The following is a 14,760-nucleotide window of genomic DNA, read 5'->3' as shown; positions in this document are numbered from 1 at the left end:
AAAAAAGAAAACAACTATACAAGAATAGAGGAAGATACCCCAAGAAGGTATCAGTTATACAAAAATATACAAATGAAAAACACCATACATAACTGACAGAACATATCAAAAAATATACACACACACATTGCTAAGACTGGAATATAGAATCAGGTATCCACCATGATCTCTGTAGCCACCTATTTTGATCAATTAATCTAATACACTTGTCCAGGGGAAAAAAATCTATAACAAGCATGCAAAATAAGCAACAATTTGCAACATAATTCCAACAACAATTAACAAACTACTACAAGGAAAAAAAAACACTTTCCAATCTTTTACAACAAACTAATAAATTCCAAGAAATGCAAGTGGGTGTGTGATAATAAAAATAAGAAGATTACATTATAAATCCTAGAGCTCCAACTTATAAAACTTAACTTCAGTTTTTCCTAGCGATCTTCGGCTTCAGGAGGAGTTCGATGAGCTCCTTGACTGTCGGAGTAAATCTGAACACAGGTGACAAATCCAAACTCAGCTTTTCCATCACACACAGAGGAAGAGAAACAAGTGCACTTTCTGTTCTTCAATGGCCAACCTTGCTGGCAGAAAAACTTGAGAAAATACCAAGCATTTTTGCTTATTTTCTCAGAAACTAATAAATAAAATATTTGACATTCATAATCTTTAACAAACTGATCTTTAATAAACTAATAAATCACAATATTTGACATTCATGATCTTTAACAAACTAATAAATCATAATATTTGACATTCATAATCATCAAAGTATACCCATTATAATCATCAAAGAATACCCAAAAAATTGATCTCTAATTTTTAATAAACCCTAAAAATTCAGCATCCTTCGTCGGAATATCCATGTGTCACCTATAAAACTTATTGGATATAGAGGAGCTATTGAATGCACCATCAACCATATCAAATTTTTACCAAGAGTTGGGCACATAGTAGGCCCACAAGATTCTATGTCATCCACTACATTGTAGCATATCAGCTTTGTTGCGAAGTCCATTGTTTTATATGCATAAGCTCATACCACTTACTTATCATCAATGTGTCAATAAGAGGCTAAACAGAAAGCCAATTAAAATTCCCAACAATGCCACTCCTTCAAAAGCATAAGCTCACACCCTTCTACTGGTTTCTCATCTAATCCCCCCCCCCCCCAAAATGACACCCAAGGATTTGAACCTACAACCTTTCTCTGATACCACTTGTTATGATCACAATGCTAACCACCATATACTTTTAAAACCAATCATTGTTGGGAACTAGTTGTTGCACATTTTGAGTCAAATTTCTTATTGTTCAAGCATTAACGTTTGTGTTAACTCGTTATAAGCATTCTAGCTAAGCTGTACTAATGTTATGGTGAGTGTCCAATGATCGAGTTTGAGCCTTACAGTCTTTGCCTTTAGGAAACTTTTCATGTTCCCACAAATGGCACCAATTGATGATTTATTTAATTGCACAATCAACTCAGAGACGGATCCTTGCAAGAATAAGAAAAGATGAGGACATTGGTGTGGGGGAAAATGGGCTTTTGCCCTTATTTTTTAAAAAATGTAGCACAATGTCCCTGTTTCGAAACATTTAGCAAGATGTCCTTATTTTTGAAACTTAATTTTGACAAAATCGAGTTCTGTATAAAACTCGATATTCTCAAAATCAAGTTATATGTAAATTTTTAAGTGAAACTCGACTTTGCTAAAGTCGAGTTTCACTTAAATTTTCAAAAAAAAAAATCAAGTGACAAAATATGTATAGAACTTGACATTGCTAATGTCGAGTTTCACCTGTAACTCTTTTTAAAATCAAGTTTCAAAACAGGGATACGATGTTTAATAGTTTCAAAACAGGGACATTGTGCTAAATTTTTTTAAAAATAAGGGCAAAAACCCATTTTTCCCCGTTGGTGTGATGCCAACCACTAATACTTTAATTAGGCCTAGGTTTAACTAGGAAGGAGTATTTTTTTTCTTAAGTATTTATGCTTACCTTGTTACTTGAATTCCTTTGCCCCTTTAAGGTTGTAAATGAACCAAATTGATCATGAATAAATTGGGTTCGGCTCGATAAAAAGTTCGTTCATGTTTATTTGTTTATAAATAAGCCAAATTTGGGTATTAGTTTTAGACTCGTTTAATAAACAAGCCGGGGCCAAGAAAAAAAATATGTTCACAAACAAACTCATGAATTATTAGACTTGATAAAAAACAATTCAAACATAGACTCATTTATAAGTTTATATGTGTTAGATGAATATACTCATTGCACATATCTTAATAATGAAATGACCAACATGGGACCACTACCCATCACTTTAATTTTTTCCTTCCCCCTCTAAACTGACCAAGAACTACTATAGACTATAGTTATATTTAAAAATAAATAACGTAATTAAGTGGGCCACATATGATCCCTTCCTATTAATCATCTAAAGTAATGAAACATGTTAATATTTTCTCATTCATAATAGTTACAAACAAATATTTTTCTAGATTTTCACCATCTAACGTAAATGTAAAAATTGTATTTTTAACAATTACTAAAGCTATAGATAAGAAATAATGAATGAACGAATTTAATTATGTAAATTTTTAATTTGAATAATGGCTAACCATAAGTAAGACTAGATGCATAATAAAATGAGTATACTATTTTTTTTCTTAATTTTAGAGATTTAAATATTTAATAATGTAATTTTTTTAGATCTCTAGCTCAAAAGCTTGACTTGAGCTCGAATTTGAACTTGATATTAAGCTTGAGCTTAGCTTGACTAATTAATTAAGTCAAACCAAGCTTAGCTCAATCTTTTGGGCTTTCCCACGAGCTCAAGCTCAAACGCTATTTTTAGGATTGTCATGAGCTTGAGCCAAGCTTAAGCTTTGAATTTTCCTGACAAGATAAGCTTGAACATGTATTACTCGACAAAACTCGGCTCATTTACAGCCCTACACCTAATATCCTATTGCCATGTTTAATGGCCACTAACATCTTATAAATGTCGATGCTCTGTTCAAGGTGTTACTCATTTTTCCTTTATTGTCTCTATATGTGGGAATCATGCCTCCTGATTAACCAAAAGTTTTGGCATAGCCTCGTTCATGTCACATAGCACAGAGTAAACATTTCCTTTTCAAGTTGTGTATTTCGGGTTGGTTGAGTAGAGTACCTAATCGTGGTTTAGTCGAGTTGATTTGTTAAAGGTATCCATTCATATTGAACTATAGCACTCAATGTTATATTTTTTTACTATACCAAGTTAAAATAATATAACTGACTTTAACGATGTGGGATAATTACCCTCCCTTGAAAGTTATAATAGTTTTTGAGTGAAATTTGTGATTTATCTGTGTTAGATCCCCATCCCTTTCCTCTGGTGTGTGTTTGTTTTTTTTTTCAAAAATAAAATATTATTATAACTGACAACAAATTATCAAATTAATATATAATTATTAATTTCATGTTTTACTACTGTCAAAATTTATTGCTTTCATATTTTTACTTAAAATTCATTATATTCTTAAAATTTCCCTTGATCAATAAAGATATATTTAGAATTTGATTCATTAGATCATAGCATCAAACATATGCAAAAAATAATGCGTGTATATATATACACATTAAATTTTAAATTAAAAAATTCAATTTACTTTAATTTATATTCATTATAATAATATGAGAAAGTAAATAATATGGACTCTTCTTATTAGTTTGCTTGAAAGCATGACAAAAATTGAGGAAAAAATACTTAATATATTAAATTAGGACAAAGTTTAGCTACAAAATTGTTTTTAGCTTAATGCTACAACCTTATTCAATATCTTTTTATTGGAGATGAATTTTGATAAATCTACCATTAGATTGAATCTTCTTCTTATATCTTTCATGCTTGCAAAATTTTTAGAAAATTAAAAATTAATAGCTATTGTGAGGTACCGAGGACCCAGGAGCCCTAGGACCCGAGGAAGGGAAGGCTGACACGTAGCAAGCAAGAGGATATAAAGGAATAAGGAAATTCACCTGACGATACCCGAAGATGAGGTGGCATGGACACTGGTGACATAAGGGACATATTGCACATATCTGAATGTAGTAGGATAATCTAGAGGATTGCATTAAATGGCTGGCACCAATCTTTCTGGTCGCATTAATTAGAAAATACCAGTTTTGTCCGTTACATTAATGTAGATATGACCTGAACAGTGTATAGCGCAGAGTTAGAGTTTTGTTCTGTTACCGACAGACAGGTGTCGGGGGGGAAAAGCTTGATCGATGGCAAGGTGTAAGGTTGAGATGATAGGAACGAATTATATAAATAGGGGCTGAAAAAGATGGAAGGTGGACTTTTGTTGTTGGATCCTCTCTACCAAATGTATTGCATAAGGACCTTTGATTAGAAAACTAGCAGGAGGAGTCTTGGCGGGTTTGTGAATTTTTAGGTCCTTACAATTGGCGCCGTCTGTGGGAATAACAACGTAATATAGAAATAGATGGCGGAGGCGTACCTAGAAGGGGCGGAGTCAGTAAGTTCACGAAGCAGGGACGTAGCTGTAAGTCTCCAACGTGACAAAGGGAAAGGACATACCTCAGGAGTGGTGAATGCACATAATGGCGGTCAGGGGGCTGAAAAATGATCACTGACTAAGGGGCATATGTCTCGTGACGATGTATTGCAACAGATGCAATTTGAGATAGCTTACTTACGCAAGTACATGGATAGTAGGAAGCGGAGGCGTAGGGGTAATGCTAGCTCTTCCAGTGATAATTCGGAAGCAAACCTTGGAGGAAGTGATTCCCCAGTATTTGAGCCTACTCGAAGTGTGACCCGTGTCAGTGTATCTTCGGGTGTTAGGGCAAAGCAGCAGAAGGAGATAAGGATGCCTGATACTGATGGGATGTATCGCGATGACGGGAGTGATGCAATGGGTAAAGCCCTGAGGCAAATCGCCAAATCCCCTTTTGTGGTTGGGATAAATAGGGCAAAGCTACCTCGTAGGTTTTCGCAACCCATCTTTACTATGTATAACGGGAGGACTGACCCTGTAGAGCACGTTAGTCATTTTAGTCAGAAGATGACCGTTTATTCGAATAATGAGGCACTGATGTGCAGAGTTTTTCCCTCCAGTTTGGGGCCCGTGGCTATGAGGTGGTTTGATGCTTTGGCAGAAGGTTCTTTGAGGTCTTTTGAGGAATTGACTAGGGCATTTGGAGCAAGGTTCATAACCTGTACTAGGATTCCAAAACCCTTGGATGCTCTACTGTCTATGTCTATGAGGGAAGGCGAAACACTCAAAACCTATTCTGATCGATATTGGGAAACGTATAATGAAATTGATGGGGATGTGGAGAATGTAGCCGTAAGAACTTTCAAGGTGGGCCTTCCCACGGAGCATGGGTTAAGGAAGTCTTTGACAATGAAGGCCGCGATAGATATGCGTCAGCTCATGGACCGGATAGATAAGTATAAACGGGTAGAAGAAGATCAGGTGCAAAGCAAAGGAAAAATGAAAAGGTATCTGGAGAGGAAGGATCTTCGGGCAGGAGGGTTTCAAGGTACTCGGCCCAAACGAGACTTTCCAAGCCATCCGAGGATTGCCGAGTCTCCTTTAGTTAATTCATTATTTAAGGAACCCGTGCATCACATACTGGAGAAAATTCAGCATGAACCATATTTTAGGCCACCCAACAAAATGAGTGGAGATGCATCCACGAGAAATCAAAACCTCCACTGCCATTACCACCAGGATAAGGGACACACCACGGAGGATTGCCAGACACTGCGCGATCATCTGAATCACCTGATTAAGGCTGGAAAGATCAATCATTTATTGCTCAAACCGGACGGGAAAGGGGGCCAGCAAGGCACTCGGAAATATTGGGGTCAGGCCCCTCAACCACCGATAGGCACTATTAACGTCATCTTGGCGCAGCCGAGAGGAGAGTTTGGGATACTGTCTCGAATCATGACTGTTCAAAAAAGTTGTGGGAATGACGTCATGGACGAAAGTAATCAAGCTGATAAAAGGATGAAGTTCTCGGGGATATCGGTATTGGGGTTTTCTGATAAGGACAAAGAAGGCACATATCAACCCCATGATGACGCCTTGGTGGTAACGGTTAGTATCAGGGGATATGATGTAAGGCGAGTCTTGGTGGATGATGGAAGTGGTGCAGAGATCATGTATCCTGATTTGTTTAGTGGTTTGAAGTTGAGAGATGAAGATTTGGAAAAGTATGATCACCTGCTGGTCGGTTTTGATGGGAAGCAGGTAATCCCATGAGGAATGATTAAGTTACCTGTGCAGGTGGAGGGTTCCGAAGTACAGGTGAACTTCATAGTTGTTATGGCATACTCCCTATACACGGCCATTTTGGCCAGGCCTTGGCTTCATGCAATGGAGGCTGTTTCATCTACTTTACACGTAATGGTGAAATACCCTATACGAGGAAGTGTGGGAGTACTACGTGGCAGCCAAATGGTAGCTAGGCAATGTCTTACGTCTGCCACTATTCGAACAGGTCAAGGTTCAGTGGCAAGAGAGGTGTTTGAGACCTCATAGCAATCAAAGGAGGTTGCTCGGGAAGTCGGTGAAGCTGAAGAGGGAGGCACTGCCGAGCAGATAGACAAAGTGTTTATAGGGAAAGATGAAGAAAAATATTTCCAAGTAGGATCGAAGTTGTTGAAACCAGAAAGGGAGAAGTTGGTTTAATTTTTACAGGATAATATTGATGTTTTTGCATGGACGACCTATGACGTATCGGGAATTAATCCAGAAGTTATTTGCCATCATTTGAATGTAAATCCCCATGCTACGCCCCGAAAGCAGGCTCCTCGGCGTACATCTCAAGAACATGCGGAGGTAGTTAAAGAGGAGGTTAGTAAGCTAAAACAAGTTGGGGCGATCAAGGAAATTTTTTATCCTAAATGGCTGGCCAATACTGTCGTGGTAAAAAAGAAAAATTTCAAATGGAGAGTCTGTATTGACTTTACAGATTTGAATAAGGCATGCCCCAAGGACCCCTTCCCTATACCCCGAATCGATCAATTGGTGGATGCAACTATGGGCACCCCCGAATGAGCTTCTTGGATGCATTCCAAGGGTATCATCAGATCCCTTTGTCATTGAATGATCAGGAGAAGACGGCTTTTCGTGCCCATAATGGTAACTACCATTACCGAGTGATGCCCTTTGGTCTAAAGAATGCAGGATCCACTTACCAACGAATGGTGACCAGAATGTTTGATGCGTAGCTGGGGCGTAATATGGAAGCTTATATCGATGACATGGTAATTAAAAGTAAGAGGACAGAAGACCATTTGACAGATTTGCAGGAGACCTTCTCGGTGTTAAGAAAGCATAAGTTACGCTTGAATGCATCGAAGTGTTCTTTTGGAGTGGGCTTGGGAAAGTTTCTGGGGTATATGATAACTCATCGGGGGACTAAGGTTAATCTCAATCAAATCAAGGCCATCTTGGGTTTGCATCCTCCTCGGAATCCGAAAGAAGTGCAGAGGCTAGCTGGTATAGTTGCTACCTTGAATAGGTTCATATCCCGGTCCGCAGATAGGTGCCGCCCCTTTTATCATTTTTTGCATAGGTGGAAAGATTACCAGTGGACTGATGAATGTAATGTGGCTTTTGAGGATTTAAAGCAATACTTGGCTAAACCACCGATATTATCGAGACCAGAAAAGGAAGAAGTGTTGTATGCTTATTTAGCCGTCACAAATCACGCTGTAAGTCTTGTCTTGATACGAAATGATGATGGGGTCCAAAAGCCAATATACTACGTTAGCAAGTCCTTACAGGAAGTGGAACAGCGATACCTACTTTTGGAAAAAGCGCTTCTAGCCGTGGTTCATGCAACAAGGAAATTGCCCCATTATTTTCAAGCTCACACTGTAATAATACTCACCCAGTTGCCCTTACAGGCCATTATGAGAAAGTCGAACTACACGGGGCGTGTAGCTAAATGGGGAACCAAGCTTGGAGCTTATGATGTCAAGTATATGCCTCGAACTGCGATTAAAGGGCAAATTCTTGTCGATTTCGTGGCCGAGTTCACAGAAGGTCTGATTAACCAAGAGGATACCATGGTGACAGTAACAACCATTGCACTGGAACATGTCATTCCTTGGGAAGTCTATACGGATGGGGCGTAAAATCGAAAGGGAGCCAGGGTTGGGGTCGTGTTAATTTCTCCCGAAAAGTTAGTCATTGAAAAATCATTGAGATTGGGATTCTCAGCCACAAATAATGAGGCTGAGTATAAAGCTCTCTTGGTAGGCGCCCAAATGGCTAGACACTTGGGAGGAAGGATAGTAAAATTATATTGTGATTCCAGACTAGTGGTAGGGCAAGTTAACGGAGCGTTCGAGGCAAAAGATGAGTGAATGAAGGGCTATCTCAAAAGAGTCAAAGGGGTGCTAAGTTTGTTTGAGATTTTTCAAGTTCAATAAGTCCCAAGGGGACAGAACGCTCATGCTGATTCGTTAGCCATGTTAGCCACGTCACTAGGCTCAAAACTGCCACGTATGGTTATAATGGAGGATTTACTGACCTCTAGCTTGACAGGTAACTTGGCTGTACGGGTTCACAATATTCATGTGGGCCCTAGCTGGATGGATCCAATTATAGCTTTCTTACAGCAAGGTGTATTGCCTGAAGATAGAACAATGGCCGAGAATGTACGAAGAAGCGTTCCCCATTACTGGCTATCAAAGGAGCAAAAGCTCTATAGGCGCTCATATGCAAGGCTGTATTTATTTTGCGTACATCTTGAAGCAGTGGAACCCTTGTTAGAAGAATTGCATGAAGGCTTGTGTGGGAGCCATATTGGAGGAAGATCATTAGCTCACAGAGCCATGACCCAAGGGTACTAGTGGCCGAACATGCAGAAAACCTCTCAAGATTATGCCAAGAAGTGTGATTAATGTCAAAGATATGCGCCAAACATATATCAACCAGGAGGTAACTTAAATCTGTTGTCCAGCCCATGGCCTTTTGCAAAGTGGGGTTTAGACATCGTCGGATCTTTTCCTCAAGCATCAGGTAATAGAAGATGGCTCATTGTCGGCACAGATTACTTCACAAAATGGGTGGAGGCTGAGCCATTAGCCAACGTTAGGGACGTGGACGCGAAGAAATTCATCTGGAAAAATATCATAACTCACTTCGGAGTTCCTCATACCTTGATTTCTGATAATGGGCTTCAATTTGATAGCAAAGCTTACCGACGGTATTATGCAAAAATGGGAATAAGAAATGGGTATTCAACACCGGCTTACCCCCAAGGAAATGGTCAGGCTGAAGCAACAAACAAAGTTATCTTAGCAGGGTTGAAGAAACGATTGGATGACGCTAAAGGATGCTGGATAGAGGAATTTCCTCATGTATTATGGGCTTATCGCACTACTCTCCGAAGATCGACAGGCGAAACTCCCTTTTCAATGACGTACGGAATGGAAGCTATAATACCATTAGAATCGGGTTTTCCCACCCTGAAGTTTGACCAGTATGATGAAGCGAGCAATCATGATAGGATATATGATTGTTTGAATACTATTAAGGAAAGGAGAGAAATAGCTAGTGTGAAGATAGGCAGCTATCAGCAGAAGCTCAAGCAGACATACGACAAGGGAGTTAAGTCCAGGCCTTTGGTACCAGGTGATTTGGTACTGAGAATAATAGTTGGGGCAGCAAGAAATCTCGCTTGGGGAAAGTTGGGTCCTAATTGGGAGGGGCCGTATAAAATTACCTCATTAGCAGGTATAGGGGCTTATCGTTTAGAAGATCTGGATGGGAGGGTGATTCCTCGCCCTTGGAATGTAAATAACTTACGACGTTATTATTATTAAGAAAAGAACCTCTTTTTGTGCAAAAGATGTGTGTGCTTGGCTTCCATTCGTATCAATCTTGCATCAATCAAAACACAAGTGTTAAACTGACCTTAGTTCTTGTTTGGCTCCTCGGGCCACAAGTCTAAGAGAAATTAATCACTTGCCAAAAGCATAAGTGCTAAACTGACTTTCGTTCTTGTTCGGCTCCTCGGGCCACAAGTCTAAGAGAAATTCATCACTTGCCAAAAACACAAGTGTTAAACTGACCTTAGTTCTTGTTCGGCTCCTCGGGCCACAAGTCTAAGAGAAAGTAATCACTTGCAAAAACATAAGTGCTAAACTGACTTTCATTCTTGTTCGGCTCCTCGGGCCACAAGTCTAAGAAAAGTTAATCACTTGCAAAAATATAAGTGTTAAACTGATTTTTGTTCTTCTTTGGTTCCTCGGACCATAACTCAAGAATCATAAATCCAACAAGATAAAGGCTAATGAATCTCAAGCAGCTAAGCATTAGCATAAACAAACCTTAGGTATGTTAAGTTAATCTTGTTTAATGCCTTATCTCTCAAACGTCAAAAAAAAAGGTTAAGTAGTGAAATTATGGTGCCCAGGTTAAGCCTTGTGTGTTTCTTAAAATCACAAGTATAATGAATAATTTTGAAGTGATATTATGATTTTTAATTCATGTAAACATTTATCTGAATGCGTACAAAATGACAGTTGAATGGCAGCACATTGTAATAAGAGTTGTACATGAAACAAAAAGAGAAAGGCTAATTTTAATTTCTTAAAAAGTATTCGTTACAAAAATGGGGCAATCATATAGACCCTTACATCCACCAAAAAAGAAAAAAAGAAGAAGAGGACAACAATAATAAAGTGACTAAGCAACAGGCTGCTTCTCTTTTCTTTTTTCTGGTTCTTTATCTTTTTTCTTCTTTTTTGGCTCTTCAGCCAAATCACCCTCAGTTACTTCTTCCACGGGCTGGGCTATGTGAGAGGGGTCTTTTGTGGCTGGTGCATCAGAAGGGTCAGGAGCAGGGATGGGCACTGCAGGATCAATTGCTGGCGTTGGGGGAGCAGGAGCTAAGCGCAATGCTGGGGGATAATAAACGTTGTCGGGAGTTCGGAGTACATCGTCAGCATCAACCCCGACAGCGTCCAAGGCACGATCCCATACCTCCGAGCAGAACGCTCTAGCGACCCCTCTAAGTTGGGCAGTTAAGCTGTCAGAGGCCTTTTTCATCCCAGCATCGTACGCCGCTTGCTCAGCAACGGCCTGCTTCTGCTCCTTGGTGGCTAGCAATCCTTGCACTTGTTTGAGCTCGACAACAGTGAGGGCGAGCCTGCTTTGAGCCTGTTTTTGGGCCTTAAGGGCAAGATTTGCTTGCGACTCATAACTTTTCAGGGCCGCCTCAGCATTCTTATAAGCTTTTTCTACCTCGGATAGACGAGTGAGGGTCTCTTTTAAATTTAACTCGGCTTCTTTTTGTGCTTTCACTGCCGCCTCGGCATTGTGATCAGCTTTTCGGGCAAGGTCCAGTGAATGATCTACCCACTCCTCAGCCATAAAAGAAGCCTGGATTGCCTATGATATATTCGAATTAATAGGGTTAGTCATAATAAAGAGTTAAACTCATAAATGGAATGTACAAAGACTTAGAAAATACCTTGGCTAGGTCCTGTTTCAAGGACAAGAAAACTTCCCTCTTACAGAAGGACCGCAATTCAGCCATGTCTTCGGGAAGGCACAGAGCCTTCTCTAAACACTCAGCCACCAGGCTTGAGCTTCCCTTCTTCGGGTCCCTCAAGTTAGCGTCATCTAAAACAGGGCTACCCGAGCTGAGGGTGAAGTTGGGTCGCCAGGTTGACGCCTTCTTTGTAGACTTACTACTGGGGTCCTTTGACGAACCAGTAGGAAGCAGCTTTTTTGGAAAGGGCTTTCCCAGCCCTGGTATCTTTAACAGAAGGGTCAAGACTTTCCCCTTCTTTGATTTCTATCACATTTTTGCTGCTTTGGCCTCTTTTTCATTTTTTGTCCGCCACCTCCGAGGAAGGTGCACGAGTAACAGCCAGAGTAACTGGGTGAGGCGGGACCGAAATCGCCGGTGAAGAGTCATCTGCGTGCGCCTGCAGTAAGGCCAACAGGTCGGGCTCTTTCTCTTGAAAACCCATTTCGCAGGTCGATGGATTGGAGTTGGAAGGAGCGTCTGGGCATTAGAACACTTCAAAATCCTTCTCGGTCACCTCGGGAGGATGTGGCTCGGGCGTGGCAATTTTTTCCTCGGCGACAAGATTAGCAGCTTGGTCCAAAGGAGGATAAAGTAATTGGGCGGCAAGTGGGGCAGGAAGCTGTGCGTCTTGAGTTCCTGCAGGCGGAGGAGCAGGCAGTAGGAATCCAGGAGCCACAACGTCAATCTGAGCTAATCGTAGATCCCTTGCTCTGATTACGTTCTTCGGGCTTTGGAAACGTTTGGTGGATGGTGTGTACCCGAGGATGATGTGGGCTGCTCGGAGTTGTCCGTCCTGGTGTACAAATATTTCTGACCGGAGAATCCTGTTTAGATCAGTACGATTTACAGCAGATAAGTTCGGAGTGGTATGGAAATCATCTGCAAGAAGGAATGAAATTGTTAGAATGAATATGTTAAACAAAGCAAAACACATAAAAAGAATTTGGTCATTCCTAGGTACTAGGTCAGTCCTCGGGAACACTACTTGGCGTCCCTTCTCGGGTAGGGCAGTGTAAGCCGTCATGCCAGTTGCCCGAGATGACAAGGTAATCTTCATCCATCCCTTTACTCGAGTCGGGTAAGCAAGAGATCAGCCTAACGGAAGGGAATCTACATTTCATATAATATTTAGTCATATCCCCTTTTTGGCAGTTGTACACCCAATTTACATCTTGCCATGTCAAATTGGTCCCCATCCTTCGGTTAAGCGCGTCTACGCATCCTAAAATTCTAAGGACGTTTGGGGAACACTGTGAGGGGGTAAGCCTATAGTTTATTAAAAAATCCCTGGTTACTCTACCCATAGGAATTTCCATGCCCCCCTCGATAAACGCAATCATGGGAATCAAAACGGATTCAGGTAGGCGAGATACGAGTGGAATCTCTTCTTCCTCACAATACATGATGTTTACGTCATCAGGGATCCTATATCGGTTTTTAAAGGCAGCCTTTGCCTCGTCTGTGTTAACTAACTTAGCGTACCTACCCATTAATCCCCGTGACAAAAGGAGAAAAGCAAGCAAGTAGAAAGAAGCAAAAGGAAAATGAACACACCTCTGAAGATCGCTTAAAATTGGTCATCGGGAGCTCACTCTTCTTTTAATACTTCAAAATGCCAAAATGAAATGCATCCAGCTTGAAGGTTTGCTTTTATAGGAGTGAGAAGTGGAAGTAATGAGGTAAAAATAAGGGCGGTAACTTTCCCGCTCATAACTAAGAGCGAAATCTGAGCCGTACATTATCCATCCAGCCGTCGAACGTGCGCGGGAAAAGAAACGCCAGACTCCATAAATACTCCATCGTGGAATACAAGGCGCCAGATGCGGGTCATGGGGCAGTGAAAAGACGCCTGTACGTGTGAAAACAAAGGGACAGGTAAGAAGCGTGTATGCGAAGTTAAAACTTGGTTATTAATTTATGATTAATAATTCAAGTGTTAAAGGGGCTGTTGTGAGGTGCCGAGGACCCAGGAGCCCTAGGACCCGAGGAAGGGAAGGCTGACACGTAGCAAGCAAGAGGATATAAAGGAATAAGGAAATTCACCTGACGATACCCGAAGATGAGGTGGCATGGACACTGGTGACATAAGGGACATATTGCACATATCTGAATGTAGTAGGATAATCTAGAGGATTGCATTAAATGGCTGGCACCAATCTTTCTGGTCGCATTAATTAGAAAATACCAGTTTTGTCTGTTACATTAATGTAGATATGACCTGAACAGTGTATAGCGCAGAGTTAGAACTTTGTTCTGTTACCGACAGACAGGTGTCGGGGGGAAAAGCTTGATAGATGGCAAGGTGTAAGGTTGAGATGATAGGAACGAATGATATAAATAGGGGCTGGAAGAGATGGAGGAGGGACTTTTGTTGTTGGACCCTCTCTACCAAATATATTGTACAAGGACCTTTAATCAGGAAACCAGCAATAGGAGCCTTAGCAGGTTTGTGAGTTTTTAGGTCCTTACAGCTATATCATCAATAAATTGTTTAAATTACAAGTTTTTATAGTTTAAAATTATACATAAAATACAAGTTTATGATCATATAGTAAATAAAATCCAATTGACACAAGATTTGACATGAGTATTAAGAGTTCAAACAAAAAAAGAAAAAAGACATGAGTATTAAGAATGTAAAGAACATGTAATTCAACGGTTAGATTTTCAAAATATGTAGTAATGTTTATTTTATAAAATAAGGTTGTAACATTAGAATACAACTAATTTTGTAGCTAAATTTTTTTGTTCATTAAATTATATAATTGATATTTTAAAAGAGTTGGTTTTTTACAATATGTTACAAAAAAATACTAAGATAATATAAAATATGTTGTTAAATGGAATAGATTAAAGGAATTTTTCATTGATACATACATTGGCATTCTTGTATGCTTTATTTTTATTCATATTTCTAATACATGGTTTTCAAACCTGGAACTTTCAACAAACCGTAAAAATGAAATGTTCAAAATTTTTGAGATCTGACCGAGGTTCGATTGAGGTTGGACAGTGAAGACGTAATAATTATTTTAATAATTTATTAATATAAAAATAAATAAAATACATGTACAAAATTTAACAATTTTAATTAAAATAATATATAAAGAAGTTAAAATATATTTTAATTAAAGATAAGAGGATATTTTTTGTAACAAGACGTTTAGTTATATT

Source organism: Castanea sativa, chromosome 7 (genome assembly GCF_040712315.1).
Source record: "Castanea sativa cultivar Marrone di Chiusa Pesio chromosome 7, ASM4071231v1".
NCBI classification, from domain to species: Eukaryota; Viridiplantae; Streptophyta; class Magnoliopsida; order Fagales; family Fagaceae; genus Castanea; species Castanea sativa.
The sequence above is the reverse complement of the archived record's forward strand: the minus strand, read 5'-3'. Positions refer to the sequence as shown.